The sequence below is a fragment of the Triticum aestivum genome, chromosome 2A (genome assembly GCF_018294505.1).
Source record: "Triticum aestivum cultivar Chinese Spring chromosome 2A, IWGSC CS RefSeq v2.1, whole genome shotgun sequence".
NCBI classification, from domain to species: domain Eukaryota; kingdom Viridiplantae; phylum Streptophyta; class Magnoliopsida; order Poales; family Poaceae; genus Triticum; species Triticum aestivum.
This window is the reverse complement of record NC_057797.1, coordinates 105,425,551-105,443,457: the sequence shown is the minus strand read 5'-3', so window position 1 is coordinate 105,443,457 and position 17,907 is coordinate 105,425,551.

Here is a 17,907-nt window from a genome sequence, read left to right as displayed (position 1 = left end):
GAGGACCGACAGCAGGGATGACAAACGGGCGGTGGCCATGGCGCAGGGACGACCTCCTGTTGCTCCTGTACCTGGCGAGAGAGAGAGAATTTGAGAGCGAGTGAGAGAGACCGAAGGATACGGTGAAGAGATAGGAGGGCAGGGAAGGAGGCGCAGCTTTGCTGCGATTGGACGACGACGGGGATGAGCTGCTCGTGATCCCCTTGGGATCGAGCAGGGAATTTTCTGGTTGGTGGAATGGTTGGCTCGGGAGGGAATGAGGGGATCCCGAGGATTTGATTGTGGCGGCGGCGAGGAGGAAATGATGGGACAGTTCCCCTAGATTTTAGGGTTTGGTCTTGTTATATAGCAGGTAGGTTAGTTTAGGGGCGACTCGGGTCCCCCGATCATAATCGGACGGTCTCGGATAAACAGGCTAGGGAGTCCAATTAACGAAACGGAGATGTTTTGTAGACATTTGGGGATGATCCGGACACAACGGTGACGACTGCTCGGGTCGGGTCCGGGACAACTTTCGGGCGCGCGCGACGAGTGTCGCGGGCTAACGAGAGAGGTTAGGTAGGGCCTGGCGGAGAGTAGTGGGCTGTGTAGACAGTCTCGAGCTGAGAGAAGAGAAGAGAGAGACCCGGCGACTGTTTCCGGAGACCGAAAACGTCCGACGAAAAGACCAGCTATAATGCCGCTATAGTTTAACGGTTGGGCTACCAAACGAACTCTGAATGCGATGAAACTTGACAGGCGGTCTATCTACACTATAATAAGACCACCCGCCAACTTTCATCCCATTCCGAGAATATTTTCCGGCCACTTATAAAATACTATTTCGGACATGCCGCGGGCGCATGCGAGTGTGCCTGGACTCAGAACGAACAACGGAAGGAACGAGGAGGCCGGGACGGATGTAAGTTTTAAAACATGATGTTGCAATGCACATGACGACATGACAAGATGCAATATGCAAGCGAATGACAAGGCAACAATAGCGAATAACTGGCGGACACCTGGCACAACGGTCTCGGGGCGTCACCAACACTCCACCACTACGAGAGGATCTCGTCCCGAGATCTAGAATGGCACCGGAGGGAAAACAGAAGAGAAAGGGAAGAGGTAAAACTAAGTTGCTCCTTTGACAAACGAGTGAAACCAAAGAACCTTTAGAGGTTGAACAAATTGAAAGGAATAATGCAACGAAGAAGACAAAGTTGAAATCACTCCGGTAGGGAAGAGTAACGAGGAAGAACAACTTCGAGCAGCACTCCGGTTGAAAAATTATGCAAGACTTGATAAGATGAAAAGAACTTGAACATAAGGGCACAACACTCCTTTTAAAAAGGATAAACATGAAAAGAACAAGGTCCTGACAAACAAGAAGATGAGTTGAAGAGAGCAACCTCACATAGCCTCCGGAAGAAATATAAAAATGGACCCAAAAGAACAGAGAAGAAGGCAACAAGTTCTGCCTGAAATGAATTTGAGAGAGCATCCTTAAAAGAAGGATTGAACGGAGTTGTTGGGAAATCAACAACGAAAAGGATAAGCTTGATATGGACTTATAGAAGACAACTCAAAATTATGAGGTGAAATTCTGCCACTAACGGAAACAATAGATTGGATTGATGTGAACAAGGAGACGAGAAACTTGTCTCACCAGGAGGATAAATGAATGACTTGGATCATTGATAAGCACCACAGATAGCAACAATCCTTAGGGAAGGCTTTAGGTGAAACATGGCACAAGATAACTCCAACGAAGAGGTCGATGGATTTGAAATATCTCATTCTTAACAACATGTGAATCATGAAACATGAACTCAAATTATCAAGAATGACATAATACCACCTCCAATGATATGGAAGAAAGAATTGCACTCCGGATAGCAAGATGAAAGAATACTTGAGCTCCTCTGAAAAGAATGTAGATGAACACTTCGAGAAGGATTTAAATCCTTGATGAACCATCATGTAGAACCTTCATGAAGAACTCCGGTAACAAAAGGATAACGAGAAGAAAGAGAAGTTGAAAACACAAAGTGAAACCTTGCAACGATTAGATGGATCTTCACGATGATATAATTGAGAGAACTTGGAACTCCGAGAAAGAAAGATGAATTAATTGAGATCAGGAATTGGATGAACCTCCGGAATAAGGAATTGAGTTCACTCGATGAAACAAGAATAAGAATTACATTATGCTTATCCTTCACCAATTAAATTGATGACAATCAATGGATTTGGCATACTACTTATTCTCGTTGAAAGGATTAAGATAGATATATCGCAAACTTGAGAAGGTCTTCAACGAACCACCGGAAGGATTGAAAAGAACGAAAGAGTTGATATGATAAACGAATGACGAGAAGTCTTGAACGAACCACCATAAGAATTGAAAAAAGAACGAATAAAACATAAAGAAACATCGAGAAGAATTAGCAAATACCCGAAGATGCTTGAGAGGATTTAGATACATGAGAACGAAGAGATCACGAGCCGATTAAAGATCACTTGAACGAAGCACCGGTAAAATTTGGAGAATGATAGCTGAAAGCTGAGAATGAATAAATCTTAGATGATGGGCTCCGGATGAACAAACTGAAAAGGCTCCTGAATTTCTCCGGATGGATAAAAAGAATTCTCACAATCAAACAATTATGAGAGGATGACCTCGAATTAGAACCACGATTCTCTGAGGGAACGGATAAGATATGGAGGTAAAACTCTTCTTCGGTCTTCAAATGACGACGAGAAACACCACCAAGAATTATTGAGGCACACCGGAATGAAGAATGGAAAAGTTGAGCCAACGATGAAAAGAATTTGAAAGATCTTGGAGAAAAGCATTTGACTGATGATAGCTCATTCTTACGTCAAACTTCGAAAAGAATTTGAGAATAACTCCGGAAAATAAGAAGAGTCAGGTAAGATCCTGGGAAAAGACCTGTGGGTTAGGGCCCACTCAAAAGAAAACATCGTTGAAAGATTTACAAGAGAGAAAGCACCGGTTGAATTAAATGGCTTGAATAAGATAGCATTCCTGAAAGATCTTGACAGAATGAGAATAAAATCCAACATCTTCTGAGGTATCTTCAGCACTCCGGAATAATAGAATAGCAAGCGGTGAAAGATTATGAGGTGCACCGGCATGAGAAGGTATTTGAAATGATGAAAAGGATATGATCAACACCAAAGCTTGATTTGAATCCACCGGAGAAGAAAATGAGTGAAGAGTGACGAACTTGAAGCTTCGTTGGCATCTTCCTGAGAATCAACGGATAAGAACATTGACGTAAAAGAATGGAGAGACTTCACAACATTAAAATGATACTTGAATAAGAAATCTGGTACCTTGAAGAAAACAAGGGAGGGTGGGTGGGAAAAACAAAGGCAACTTGGAACGGATGAAACAAACAATGTTGAGAGGACTTGAGTTGATCTTGCGGATGTTGAAAAAGATCGGATCCACTCGAAGAGACACACACTGGTTGAAAAGGATTGGCATGACAATATTGATTATCATGAAGGATCAATATTCACATAGAACTATGAGAACACCACTTAGAAAAAGGTATGGAATCAACATTTGACATTGAAGCAACTCGAATACTACAACTGAAAACAAAACAAAGGATTGGCTTGCAGAATAAGCCGGAACGAACATATGATAGAGATTTCGTCCGAAGTTTTCGTGGTGGGGCCTACACGGGCACGATCGTACAGCACCATCATGTACAAGGCAGTGCACATGACATATGAAGCGTCCCCGAGTCGGCATAGCCAAGGACTCTTTAAGACACAACGAGACCACTGTAAAACCAACCGTGAATAGGTGGACCACTAGACATCGAACCCCAATTTCATATTATACATCTATCAGAAAGAAATCCTAAGAGCTACTTGAATTCCCACTATGAAACTCCCGAAACCTTTCCGATTATGCAATCAGGTGTTGGGGATACAGGGGAAGCATAATATCTCACCCAAAACTAGCAAATCCTACATCCAGTTGTATCCATCCTTCAACACATAACCAAGAAACCTTCGGAAATCATCTACCTCAACCTTCGAAAAAACATCCGTTATACGAGTTTTGGCAATACTCCCGAACTCCCGCCCCAGTACTGGGTGGCGTCGAGGTTATCTCGCCCACAACTGCATAAAAGAGATTTTCGATGTTGGCGAACTAAACTCAGGTATTCCAGAACTACAACGATAAAATTGTGATGACAACACCTTGGAGCTCAACTCCCCGGGACACTGCCACAACCCCTAAATGACAGGAGGCACCAAGAACAATGTTCTCGTCACAAAACCATCGGAACGATTCCAAGATACCCGCGTGATCCTAAATTTTTTTTAGTGAAATTTGAGAAGAGAAGAGTCAAAACTCTACGTCAGGATGCCTCACCAGAGCGATGAAGGGACTGAGGAGTAAAAAGAATTCCTAAACTCTCCGATATATAATTCCTAAAAGACTCAAAACATTTTTCTAGACTCAACAACGTCCGCTAATTCGATCAAGCAGGGGGGCTCCTAAGGTCGGGGAAGGCTCTGATACCAACTTGTAACGCCCTCGATGCGGCTATATCTCCCACGTGTCAAAGCATGACTTAGAGGCATAACCGCATTGAAAGCAATGTCGCAAGTGAGGTAATCTTCACACAACCCATGTAATACATAAGGGAAAAAGATACATAGTTGGCTTACAATCGCCACTTCACACAATTACAGGAATAAAGCATTACATCAACCAAATACAATCAGGGCCGACTACGGAGCCAAAATAAAAGAAGACTACCCCAAATGCGACAAAGGTCCCCAATCGACCCCAACTGGGCTCCACTACTGATCAACTAGAACGAAACAACACAAAGGACAAGATCTTCATTGAGCTCCTCCTTGAGCTAGGTTGCGTCATCTGCACGGACTCATCGGCACCTGCAAGCTGGTTTTGGAAGTATCTGTGAGTCACGGGGACTCAGCAATCTCACACCGTCGCTATCAAGACTATTTAAGCTTATGGGTAAGGTAAAGGTATGAGGTGGAGCTGCAGCAAGCGACTAGCATATATGGTGGCTAAACATACGCAAATGAGAGCGAGAAGAGAAGGCAAAGCACGATCGAGAAATTATGATCAAGAAGTGATCCTAGAACAACCTACGTCAAGCATAACTCCAACACTGTGTTCACTTCCCGGACCCCGCCGAGAAGAGACCATCACGGTTACACACGCGGTTGATGCATTTTAATTAAGGTCAACTTCAGGTTTTCTTCAACCGGACGTTAACAAATTCCCATAACTGCGGGCACGGCTTTCGAAAGTTCAAATCCTTGCAGGGGTGTCCCAACTTAGCCCATGACAAGCTCTCACGGTCAACAAAGAATATTCCTTCTAGCGGGAAGGTCCGATCAGACTCGGAATCCCGGTTACAAGACATTTCGACAAGGTAAAACTAAACCAGCAACACCGCCTGAATGTGCCAACAAATCCCGATAGGAGCTGCACATATCTCTTTCTCAGGGCACACTCAGATTGTCCTAGGTACGGGTAGGCCAGCCCAGAGTTGCCCCTGGTGGCCACCGGCAGCTGACAGGTTGGACCAACAGTCAGAGGAGCACTAGCCCGGGGGGATTAAAATAATGATGACCCTTGAGTCTGCAGAACCCAAGGGAAAAAAGGCTAGGTGGCGAATGGTAAAACCAATGTTGGGCATTGCTGGAGGAGTTTTACTCAAGGCGAACTGTCAAGGGGTTCCCATTATTACCCAACCGCATAAGGAACGCAAAATCCGGGAACATAACACCGATATGACGGAAACTAGGGCGGCAAGAGTGGAACAGAACACCAGGCATAAGGCCGAGCCTTCCACCCTTTACCAAGTATATAGATGCATTAATTAAATAAGAGATATTGTGATATCCCAACAAGTAAACATGTTCCAACAAGGAACAACATCTCCATGTTCCAACAAGGAACAAACTTCAAACTTCACCTACAACTAACAACGCTATAAGAGGGGCTGAGCAAAGCGGTAACATAGCCAAACAACGGTTTGCTAGGACAAGGTGGGTTAGAGGCTTGGTTTCAACAATATGGGAGGCATAATAAGCAAGTGGTAGGTATCGCAGCATAGGCATAGCAAAAGAGCGAGCATCTAGCAAAGCAAAGATAGAAGTGATTTCGAGGGTATGATCATCTTGCCTGAAATCCCGCAAGGAAGAAGAACGAGTCATGAAGAAGACACACGGACGAAGTCGAACGGATCCTCACAAACGTGACGTTACTGGAAGCAACCCGAAGAAGCAAACAGCAGAAAGAAGCACACAACATAGTAAACAACCATCACATAAACATGGCATAATGCACAATCGAGTATGATGCATGTTCGGTTTAATGAAGCATGGCATGGCAATATGCACAAGCAATCCTACAAATTAAGTGGAGCTCAACATACAACTCCATTGCATATTGACGAAACACCACATTCGAGTTATTTAGTTCGATCTCGTTTATGTACCCAACAATATTCAATGTTGTTCAACATGGCAAGAGGGTGAAGTAAATGAAAACTACCTATCTAGGCAAGTTTAAATGAGGTCGGAACAACAATCAACAAGTCCGGAAACTCCTCATGTGCATATTTTAAGGTTTGGTACTGTTCTGCCTAAACATAATTTTAGAGTTATTAAACATGCAAGATGATGCCACCATGTTAAACTAGGCAAAATTCTACCCCATTTACATATAAAGTTTATTAAATTCGGAGTTACGGTTATTTAGTTATGAATTAAAGAATTTTAGCATGACATAGGAGCAAATTTAAACAAACATCATTTTGAGCATTTTAAACATGGGTGAAATTGACATATTATGAAACTAGACAGAAATCTAATCATATTTCATATATAACTTATTTTAAACTGATGCACCAGTTGTGAGTTATTAAATGAATGAAGTGCAAGGGTTTTTCTGTAAATTGGCGTTCACAGGGAAAATAGGAAAAACGTTCAGGAAAAAAACATGCGTTGGGCCGAAATCTTGCTGGCCCAACAAGAACACGCGCTGGGGCTGCTCACTTTGGGCTGAGGGGAGGATGGGCCGGCTGGGCTGGCAGATCTGGGCCTCTCGCTGGAGCGGGGCCTTGGATCGGGGTCAACGCGACCGAAGCAGGGGAAGCAGGGCGTGCGGCTTGGGTCGCTCGAAGCAGAGGAAACCAGCAGGCGCTGGCAGCAGGTCGACGCCGCGGGGCGAGGCGGCTGTAGCAGGACTTGGCGGCTCCGGCGGCAGGGGATGGAAGCAGGGGGGGCGCCGTGGGCGGCTGGACGAAGCGCGCGAGGAGGCAGGCGCTCGTGCCCGACCTAGCGAAGCAGGACGGTGGCGGACTTGGCGCGGAGGCTGAAGATGGCGGCGGGGTCGATCTCGACTAGATCAGGTCAAAACGAGGCGTGGCGGCGCCGGCACGTTGTGGAAGAGGACCGGCAGCAGGGATGACAAACGGGCGGTGGCCATGGCCCAGGGACGACCTCCTGTTGCTCCTGTACCTAGCGAGACAGAGAGAGAATTTGAGAGCGAGTGAGAGAGACCGAAGGATATGGCGAAGAGATAGGAGGGCAGGGAAGGAGGCGCAACTTTGCTGCGATTGGACGACGACGGGGATGAGCTGCTCGTGATCCCCTTGGGATCGAGCAGGGAATTTTCTGGTTGGTGGAATGGTTGGCTCGGGAGGGAATGAGGGGATCCCGAGGATTTGATTGTGGCGGCGGCAAGGAGGAAATGATGGGACAGTTCCCCTAGATTTTAGGGTTTGGTCTTGTTATATAGCAGGTAGGTTAGTTTAGGGGCTATTCGGGTCCCCCGATCATAATCGGACGGTCTCGGATAAACAGGCTAGGGAGTCCAATTAACGAAACGGAGATGTTTTGTAGACGTTTGGGGATGATCCGGATACAACGGTGATGACTGCTCGGGTCGGGTCCGGGACAACTTTCGGGCACGCGCGAGGAGGGTCGCGGGCTGACGAGAGAGGTTAGGTAGGGCCTGGCGGAGAGTAGTGGGCTGTGTAGACGGTCTCGAGCTGAGAGAAGAGAAGAGAGAGACCCGGCGACTGTTTCCGGAGACCGAAAACGTCCGACGAAAAGACCGGCTATAATGCCGCTATAGTTTAACGGTTGGGCTATCAAACGAACTCTGAATGCGATGAAACTTGACAGGCGGTCTATCTACACTATAATAAGACCACACGCCAACTTTCATCCCATTCCGAGAACATTTTCCGACCACTTATAAAATTCTATTTCGGACATGCCGCGGGCACGTGCGAGTGTGCCTGGACTCAGAACAAACAACGGAAGGAACGAGGAGGCCAGGACGGATGCAAGTTTTAAAACATGATGATGCAATGCACATGATGACATGACAAGATGCAACATGCAAGCGAATGACAAGGCAGCAACAGCGAATAACTGGCGGACACCTGGCACAACGGTCTCGGGGCGTCACAGCCATCCCAGGACCGAGTGGGGAAGGATCAGAGCTGGGAAGTTTCTTTTGTTCCTCATTTGGATTCCAAGGCCCCCGCACATCTGTATCACGTGCATCCTCTCGTCACTCGGGTTGGCCTTCTTGACCATCTAGGAGCGACATGTGAATATGTGCTTGAAGAGACCCCAGTGCGGTCGGCATCCTAAGAAATTCTCGCACATGGACATGAAAGCAGCAAGATACATGATGGTGCTTGGAGTAAAGTGGTGGAGTTGAGCCCCGAAGAAGTTCAAGAAACCATGAAAGAAAGGGCGGGGAGGCAAAGAAAACCCGCGGTCGACATGAGTGGCGAGGAGGACACACTCACCCTCCTGCGGCTGTGGCTCGGTCTCGTTCCCCGGGAGCCACGCCGATTGGTGAGGGATCAGTCCCCCCTCAACCAGATCATCGATGTTGTCTTGACTGATTGTCGAGCGGATCCAGTCGCCCTGGATCCAGCCAGGCGGCAGGCCGGACCTCGACGAAGATCCGCCCCGGCTGGTCTTCTTCCCTTTCGCCTTCGCCGTCGCCTTCTTTGCACGCTCCAACGCCACCATCTTCTCCTTCCCCATGGCAGCGAATCGAGTCCGAGCGGGGCTACGATGCCGAGAGCGGAAGCAGGCGCAGCGGAGAAATCTAAGGAAGAAGAAGGAGAATGAGGGCGCACTATTCAAAAGCCCAATCCGGTGCCTTTTATAAGGACACTTCCGAGTGAGTGACTTGTAGGCCCGGACGATCTTATCAAATCCCGCAACAGTCGCGTGCGTGATACGTGGCAAAAAAGGTGGCACGGTGATCGAGGCGACCTGCCTAATCCGTCCCGATTACCACGACCTCCCCCGCCCGGCGCGCTTCCCAAAATTCGAATCCCACGAAATCCGCGGACAGCAGAACAACTTTTCAGACGGAAGACATCGTCCACATTATCACTCGGAGCTTTTCAGTAAAATTCACTCGACAAAAACTAAGAATGGATCAAGGCAACTGAAAAAAAAGTTGGTGTCGTCAATCCAGAACAAGATATACTCATAGCACGAAAAATGAGTCGGAAGTGTTCTCAACTCCTTCCTCACTCAAACCCTGATCCATTCGGGGGCTAATGATGAAGCTATGTACCTAGGGTAGGGTCATGGATCTGTTCAAGATACCCTCCCCATGGACATCTCTAAAAGAACCAGAAGCGTTCAAAGAAAAGTCATCGTCCACTCGACCATGAAGCTATGTTCCACTCGACAGTCTTGAAGACACTCGACCATATGGACAATCACTCGACTACCAGAAGATCTAGAGCCACTCCACTCTGCAACTGTCGGGAATTAAGTCATAACTTTAATGGTCATTATGTATCTTTATTGCAGGCATTACTAGTAACGCCCCCATCTTTATGTACCTTAAACCCTTTATAACTGAGGGCGGGAGGAGTCTGGCGAACTCTATATAAGCCACCCCCTCCTCAGGGACAAGGGTTCGACCTCGTGTAATACACATGCATATAATCCAGTCGACCGCCTCCGGGCTCCGAGACGTAGGGCTGTTACTTCCTCTGAGAAGGGCCTGAACTCGTAAAACTCGCGTGTACAACTCCTCCATAGCTAGTATCTTGCCTCTACATCCCTACCCCCCATTCTACTGTCAGACTTAGAACCACGACAGCCACCGTTTGGGCTATTGTGTGTATTAGCTTGCAAGGTGAATTCTTTGATGGGAGAGAACCGAACCGCGAAGCTACCGCAGAAGAGTTGAAGATGCTGCAATACAATGCTCAAGCTTGTGATATTCTCTTCAACGGATTGTGCCCCGAAGAATTCAACAAAATCAGCCGTCTTGAGAATGCAAAGGAAATTTGGGATACTTTGATTGATATGCACGAAGGTACCGACTCCGTCAAGGAATCCAAATTGGATGTGCTTCAAAGTCAACTTGACAAGTTCAAAATGAAGGATGGTGAAGGTGTCGCTGAAATGTACTCTAGGCTTGCTCTCATCACAAATGAGATTGCCGGCTTAGGAAGTGAAGAGATGACCATAGATTCATCATCAAGAAGATCCTAAGATCCTTGGATGGAAAATATGATACCGTGTGCACATTGATCCAAATGATGCCCAATTACAAAGATCTCAAGCCAACGGAAGTCATTGGAAGAATTGTTGCTCATGAGATGTCACTTAAGGATACGGAAGAGCTTCACAATAAGTCAAGTGGTGCTTACAAAGCCTCATGTGATGCTCCCACATCATCAAGTGAGAAACAAGCCTCCAATGAAGAATTGAGCCTAGTGGTGAAGAACTTCAACAGGTTCTACAAGAGTAGAAGCAAGGAGAGAAGTTCCAAGTCAAGGTCCTACAATGACAAAAGATCTTCGAGTCGTGAACGTAATTGCTACAATTGTGGAAGACCCGGACACTACTCCAATGAGTGTACGGCTCCCTACAAAATAAGAGAAGATTCTCCCAAAAGAAGAAGTAGAAGAGAAGAATCGCCACCAAGAAAGAGAAGGAGTAGAGATGACCGTTATGAACAAAGAACATCACGGAGAAGCAAGGATTCGGAAAGGAAGGACAAATCATCAAGGAGCTACACAAAACGAAGACATGAAGCTCATGTTGGTGAATGGGTATCCGGCTCTGACTCCGACAATCACTCCGACTCTGAATATACTCAAGATGAAGGTGTTGCCGGTCTAGCACTTGTGTCAACCAAGTCCTACGACATATTTGATTCACCAAATGAAGGAATTGGAAGGTGCTTCATGGCTAAAGGCCCAAAGGTATCACACCTCGAGTATGTTGATTTCAATAGTGATGACGAAGATGATTTGCTAGGTGATGATGATTTACTTGTTGACAACTCTAGTGATGAAAACTATGATGAACTTGCTATTAATCATGCTAATCAAGATAAAACGAAGGACGATGATAAGAAGGAGATTGAGCATCTAACTAAAGAACTAAACACTCTTAAGTTAGCTCATGAAACTACCTTGGCAAATCATCGAGAGCTTTTAAAGACTCATGAAACATTACGCTTTGAAAAGCTCAACCTTGAGCAAGAGCATGGGTTCTTAAAAGCGACCAATGATGATCTTCGCAAGAAAAGTTCTTCTTACATTGCCAAGCATTTACTCTTGTCTACTTACATGCCACAAGTTAAATCTAGCAACAAGAGTAAGAAAGATTCTTCTTCTAGTAGTAACAATAATCATGCTAAATCCAATGTTGTTGCTTCTAGTAGTTCTCTTGATTCCACTAATGATTCTCTTAGACAAGTTACACTTGAGCAACAAAATAACTTATTAAAGGGATTTATAGAGAAAGGTGTTTACAAGAGCCTTTCCGGAAGTAAGCAATTTGAGGAAATTGTACGCAAGAAAGGAAGACACCGGAAGAATCAAGGAATTGGTTTTGAACGAAGGTTCAATGCCAATGGAGTTGAGTGGGAAGAAGATCAATACCCCAAGATGAAGTTTGTTCCTCAACAAGAGAAGTATGATACTACTTCTTTCCAAGGAACACAAGCTCAAGATGATCTTCCACCACAAGACCACAAGCAAAAAGGCAAGGACAAGCTTCAAGAGGAGATTGATGCATTTGAAGAAGCTCCCAAGGCCTTGGTCAAGTGGGTTCCCAAGACTACATCAAGTTCCACTTCATCAAGTACGACTATGACTCCAAGGATTCCCATCAAGATGGTGTGGATCCCCAAGAAAAAGAACTAGAGAGTTCTTGAGGGTGACTCCTCCAACATACTTCACTCATATCTTTTGGCAAGGACATGTGCAAACAACTTCCATATCTTGCACTAGTTCAAGGAGTCACAAACCATCTTGTTAGTAAGACAAGGAACAAGGTAACCTAATGCTTTCATGGACATCATCTTATGTGAACATCACTCTATGTCTATGGATATCCTTGTTTGTTCCTTGTGGGACTAACCCGTGTAGGTATTGAAAGGGAAACTCACTCCAATGGATTGCTCCAAATGATCTACATCAACATTAAGCATCCACATCTTCAACACCTACATGAAGTCATCATCGACAAAACCCAAGGTTAGTTCATCCCTTTTAGGGGGGATATCACATCTAGGGGGAGCTTTACTCTAATCAATTGAGCTAAATCAACTCTAATGGTGTGAACACAACAATGCTTTATGTAAAAGTGGCAACCCCACTTGTGCTTAAATGATGAGTATGACCTACGATCAAATGTTCTCAATTGACTCCTCAGTCAATATACTCATATATAGATGACCTAGTCGCCAATTGCTTGATAGATGCTAGAGTGTTTGTGCATGCTTTGCCACATATTTCATTTGCCATTTTATTGTGTGAGCATGTTGGTTGCATATTTTACTCATTCAAGGACATCCACTTGTTGTTTTGATTGCTCGGCATTTTTCTCTTTTGCCAAGTGGATGGACAAGAATGCCTAAGAACCCCCTCTAGCTATCAATGCTTTTCTCATCTCAAACTCTATTCATGCTACATCACAAAGTTTGATAAAGTCATATTTGAACCACCCCATGTGAGGAGCACTCAGAGTCCCCGATTCGTCATAGACTTAAACTTCCAAGACCTCTTTGTGCATTTTGGTATGACCGAGTCATCGACTTCGGTCACACCGAGTTTACTAAGTTGATCTAGGTTTTCCATCTCGGTGCAACCGATCTGAACCTTTCGGTCACATCGAGTTGCAGTAATCGCTTGCGATTCTGCATCTCGGTGGCACCGAGTTGTTCCACTCAGTCACACCGACAGGGTCGGGATATATATACCCACGGGTGAGATTTTGGAAATTTCTTCAAACTCCTCAGCCCGCGCGTGTGTCCTGCTCTGCCTCCTCAGGTCTCTGGATCGTCTCCTTGCCGCCAGCGACCTCCCGCCTCTGGTTTCCATTGCCGTCAATGGAAATCTGCTCCGCCATTGCCGCCGTAGCGAACCTCCGCCGAACTAGGGTATGGGTTCGACTTTATGTGCTAATTCCTTAACTCTGATTCATAGCACATTGCTTTGCCATGATCATGACCACATATGCAAACAATTAATCCACTGAAAACTTCCTTTAGGTTAGATTGGATTTGAAAATTTAGGGTTAGGTCTCTGCTGAACTCATCTCGGACCGACCGAGTTGAAGAAATCGGCCTCACCGATTTGGCTTAGGCCATAGCACATGAATTTTTGGTCTGACCAAAAATTGCAAATCAGTGTGACCGAGTTTGATTCTCTGTGAAACCCTAGCAGTCTCGGTGCCACCGAACTGTGACTCGGTCTGACCGAGTTGACTAGTTTAGGTTCCAAAAGCTTCTTCAGTATCACCGATTTTATCAAATCGGTAGCTCTGAAATGATTTCTGTGGAGAACTAAAACTAAGTTTTTGATTCATCTGTTTTGCAAAAACTCTGCACTTTGTGATGCTCATCCACTCTACCTCATCTACATCTGTTCATAGGGTTTGCTGTCAGTGATTGCCAAGATGTCTGACCAGAGTGACAGTCAGAACATATCTGAAGAACATGTGAAATTGAGTGAGGGTTCAGATCTGTCAAGCAGTTATGATGAGGGCGGTAGAAGCACGCCTAGTAACTTACCCAAGGAAGCCACTAGAGCAAGGAAGAAGAGAACCTCAGACTCTGAGGATGAAGATTATGTGGTTGTTGAGGATGAGGCCACCTCAAAGAAGAAAGTCTTGAAGAAGGAATATGGGTCAGCTGCTACAACAAAGCCAGGCTTGAACAAGAAGGCACCAGCAAAAAGGATCCCTATGTCTAAGGCCAGAGCCACCACTCAAGAAACTATGGAGTTCACTCTTGAATCCAAAGAGGCTGGAGAAGGCAAGAAGAGAAAGAAGAGGGTCAAGAAGACCACTGCCAGAGTCCTAGGGAGATCATCCATGTTTAAGGATCCCGCAGAAGAAGAGGAAGAGGAAGAGGATGCTCCAGCACCCAAAGCTCAGAAGCTTATGGGAGATGCTATCAAGTCAGGGGCTGCAACATCAAAGCCCAAGTCTGCTCCCAAAGCTCAAGCTCAGAAGTCAAAGCCCAAGAGAACCACTAGAAGTATTCCTGCAAAAGAGAAGAACAAGGCCCCAGTGCCTCAAGCTGAAGAAGAGGATGATGAGTCTCTTATTTTGGGGAAATTGATGTCGGTGTCAAAACCGGCGGATCTCGGGTAGGGGGTCCCGAACTATGCGTCTAAGGCGGAAGGTAAAAGGAGGCGGGGGACACAATGTTTAGCCAGGTTCGGGCCCTCTCGATGGAGGTAATACCCTACTTCTTGCTTGATTGATCTTGATGATATGAGTATTACAAGAGTTGATCTACCACGAGATCATAGAGGCTAAACCCTAGAAGCTAGCCTATGATTACGATTGTTGTTGTCCTACGGACTAAACCCTCCGGTTTATATAGACACCGGAGGGGGTCTGGGTTACACAGATTCGGTTACAAGGGAGGAGATCTACATATCCGAATTGCCAAGCTTGCCTTCCACGAAAAGGAGAGTCTGAAAGGATCGATATGGTTGACTAGAGGGTGGGGTGAATAGGCAACTAACAATTTTTAGTTTTTCTTTACCAAATTAAACTTTGCATCAAAGTAGGTTGTCTAGATGTTTAACTAGGTGAGCAACATATATGATGCAACAACAATAAGCACACAAGCAAGCAAGAGAAGTAACACTAATAAGCTTGCACATGTAAAGGTACGAGATAACCAAGAGTGGAGCCGGTGAAGACGAGGATGTGTTATCGAAGTTCCTTCCTTTTGAGGGGAAGTACGTCTCCGTTGGAGCGGTGTGGAGGCACAATGCTCCCTAAGAAGCCACTAGGGCCACCGTATTCTCCTCACGCCCTCACACAATGCGAGATTCCGTGATTCCACTATTGGTGCCCTTGGAGGCGGCGATCGGACCTTCACAAACAAGGTTGGGGCTCTCTCCACAACTTAATTGGAGGCTCCCAACTAAACCACGGAGCTTCACCACAATGGAATGTGGCTCTGAGGTGACCTCAACCGTCTAGGGTGCTCAAACACCCAAGAGTAACAAAATCCACACAAGAAAGTATGGGGGAAGCAAAAATCCTTTGGTGGAAGTGTAGATCTAGGTCTCCTCCTTCAATCCCTAGCAAATCAACAAGTTTGAGTTGCTAGCAAGAGACATCGGGCAAGAGAGCTTGAATAACATTAATGGTGGAGTGAGAGAGGTCAAAGGTGGGTGTGGTAGGTGGAAGAAGCACCCTTATATAGCAACCCTAAAAATCCAACCGTTACTGTGTTTTCAGTACTGCATCGGTACAACTTCTCCTTGTCCCGGTACAACCGGGACTCACAGTTTACGTGCAGAACCCTACCAGGCGGTACAACCGGGCGACCAGGCGGTAGTACCGGTTGAGGAGAACAACCGGACCAACCGCCCAGCCACAGCTCAACCACCGCATAGGAACAGAAGGGAGTCCCTGTCGGCGTTCTGGGAACGGGGGTCCCCAGACTTGCCTGCCTGTGGCCAGCGGCGTGGCTCAAAAGGGGGCCCAGCGCGGCCCATCTTCATCAACACAGACCCAAGACCCTCGCGAGGGGCCAAGCCTCGCGGGGCGGACGACATGGAGCTTCCTCAGGCACGGCCTCATCAGGCTGGCTCGCGAGGAGGCGGAGAGATCAAGGCGGGGTACCTCACGAGGTGCCCGTGACGCAAGCCATGATGACCAAAGGCGCCAGGCGGGCGCCAGCCGCGCAGTGTCCTCCTTTCCTCTTTGGTGCAAAGGGAGCAAGCGCAGGCGAGAGCATCAAGCAAAGGCACCTATTTCGGTGCAACGAGACCAAGACCAGTCCAACGGTAGGGAGGAAGTCATTGTGGAGCCCAAGCCAGCGTCACCACCAGAGCCTTTGGCAGGCGAGGACCAACTTTAGTCAGGATAAGTGTACAAGATGTTCCCCTTCAAAATGGCCAATTGTTGGCGCCCTTCCCGCTCAATATTTGGGAAGAGGCCCAGGGCCTTTGCCTATAAATAGGACTAGCCACCCACAGGGTAGATGAGAGATGGGAGATCGGATCAAAATCAGAGAGAGAAGGGTGACTGAACTCCTCCTAGCAGTTCATCCCCCCAGGCAAGAACAGACCCTCGCAAGGCTGTTCTTCCTTGTATTGCTCATCATCATCAGCCCAAGAGGCAATCCACCACACCACACACTGGAGTAGGGTATTACACCACAACGGTGGCCCGAACCAGTATAAACCCTGTGTCTCTTGTGCTGTTCTTTCCATAGCTTAGATCTTAGCGAGGCGGAGGGGTGCAGGTAGGTAGAAGGCGAAATCTCCGCGCGCACCCCAGTGTTCGAACCTTAAGGGTCTGCCGGAACTCGAAATCCGACATTTGGGCACCAGGTAGGAGATTACAAAGAACCAGCTGGGGTGAGCAAGGGAGTAGCAATGGCGCTTACAAAGAAAGCAGCAATGGCGCTTACAAAGAACGGATAGAAGGTGCTCCCTTGGCCCTCAGGGGTGGTGGAGCCGGCCTTGAACACCTTCGTCCCGTCGATGCCCCGCGCCGCCGCCATCCGGCGCAATCGGGCGAGGCTCGCCTCAGACACGTTCGGCGAGTCCAGGGCAGACGAGTACCAAGCTCCGGCTGAGGACTGACGAGGCGCCATGGCTTCCTAGGTCACGCGGTCGAAGTAGATCTGGAAATTTTGTAGGAAGGAAGGAGAGGCGCAAGAAAGGGGATCTGAGCAGCAACCGGAGAAAGCAAAAAAGCAAAGCCTAGGCAGATGCCGCTCCCTTATCAACTTGCACGGTTGCTGAGGCGCCCACGTCCAATCAACCGCCACGCGGCGCCCAAGGCCGCAGGCTGTTAGGGCCCGCGGCGCTTTGCTCTTGCCCTTTCGCCTCCCTGCACGGCCAAGTCCGGGCGCGCCTTGGGCCCGGGGGCTACTGTCGGTGTTCTGGGAACGGGGGTCCCCAGACTTGCCTGCCTGCGGCCTGCGGTGTGGCTCGAGGAGGGGCCCAGCACGGCCCATCTTCATCAACACAGAACCATGACCCTCGCGAGGGGCCAAGCCTCGCGGGGCGGACGACACGGAGCTTCCTCAGGCACGGCCTCATCAGGCTAGCTCGCGAGGAGGCGGAGAGATCAAGGCGGGGTACCTCACGAGGTGCCCGTGACGCAAGCCATGACGACCAAAGGCGCCAGGCGGGCGCCAGTCGCGCAGTGTCCTCCTTTCCTCTTTGGTGCAAAGGGAGCAAGCGCAGGCGAGAGCATCAAGCAAAGGCACCCGTTTCGGTGCAACGAGACCAAGACCAGTCCAACGGCAGGGAGGAAGTCATTGTGGAGCCCAAGCCAGCGTCACCACCAGAGCCTTTGGCAGGCGAGGACCAACTTTAGTCAGGATAAGTGTACCAG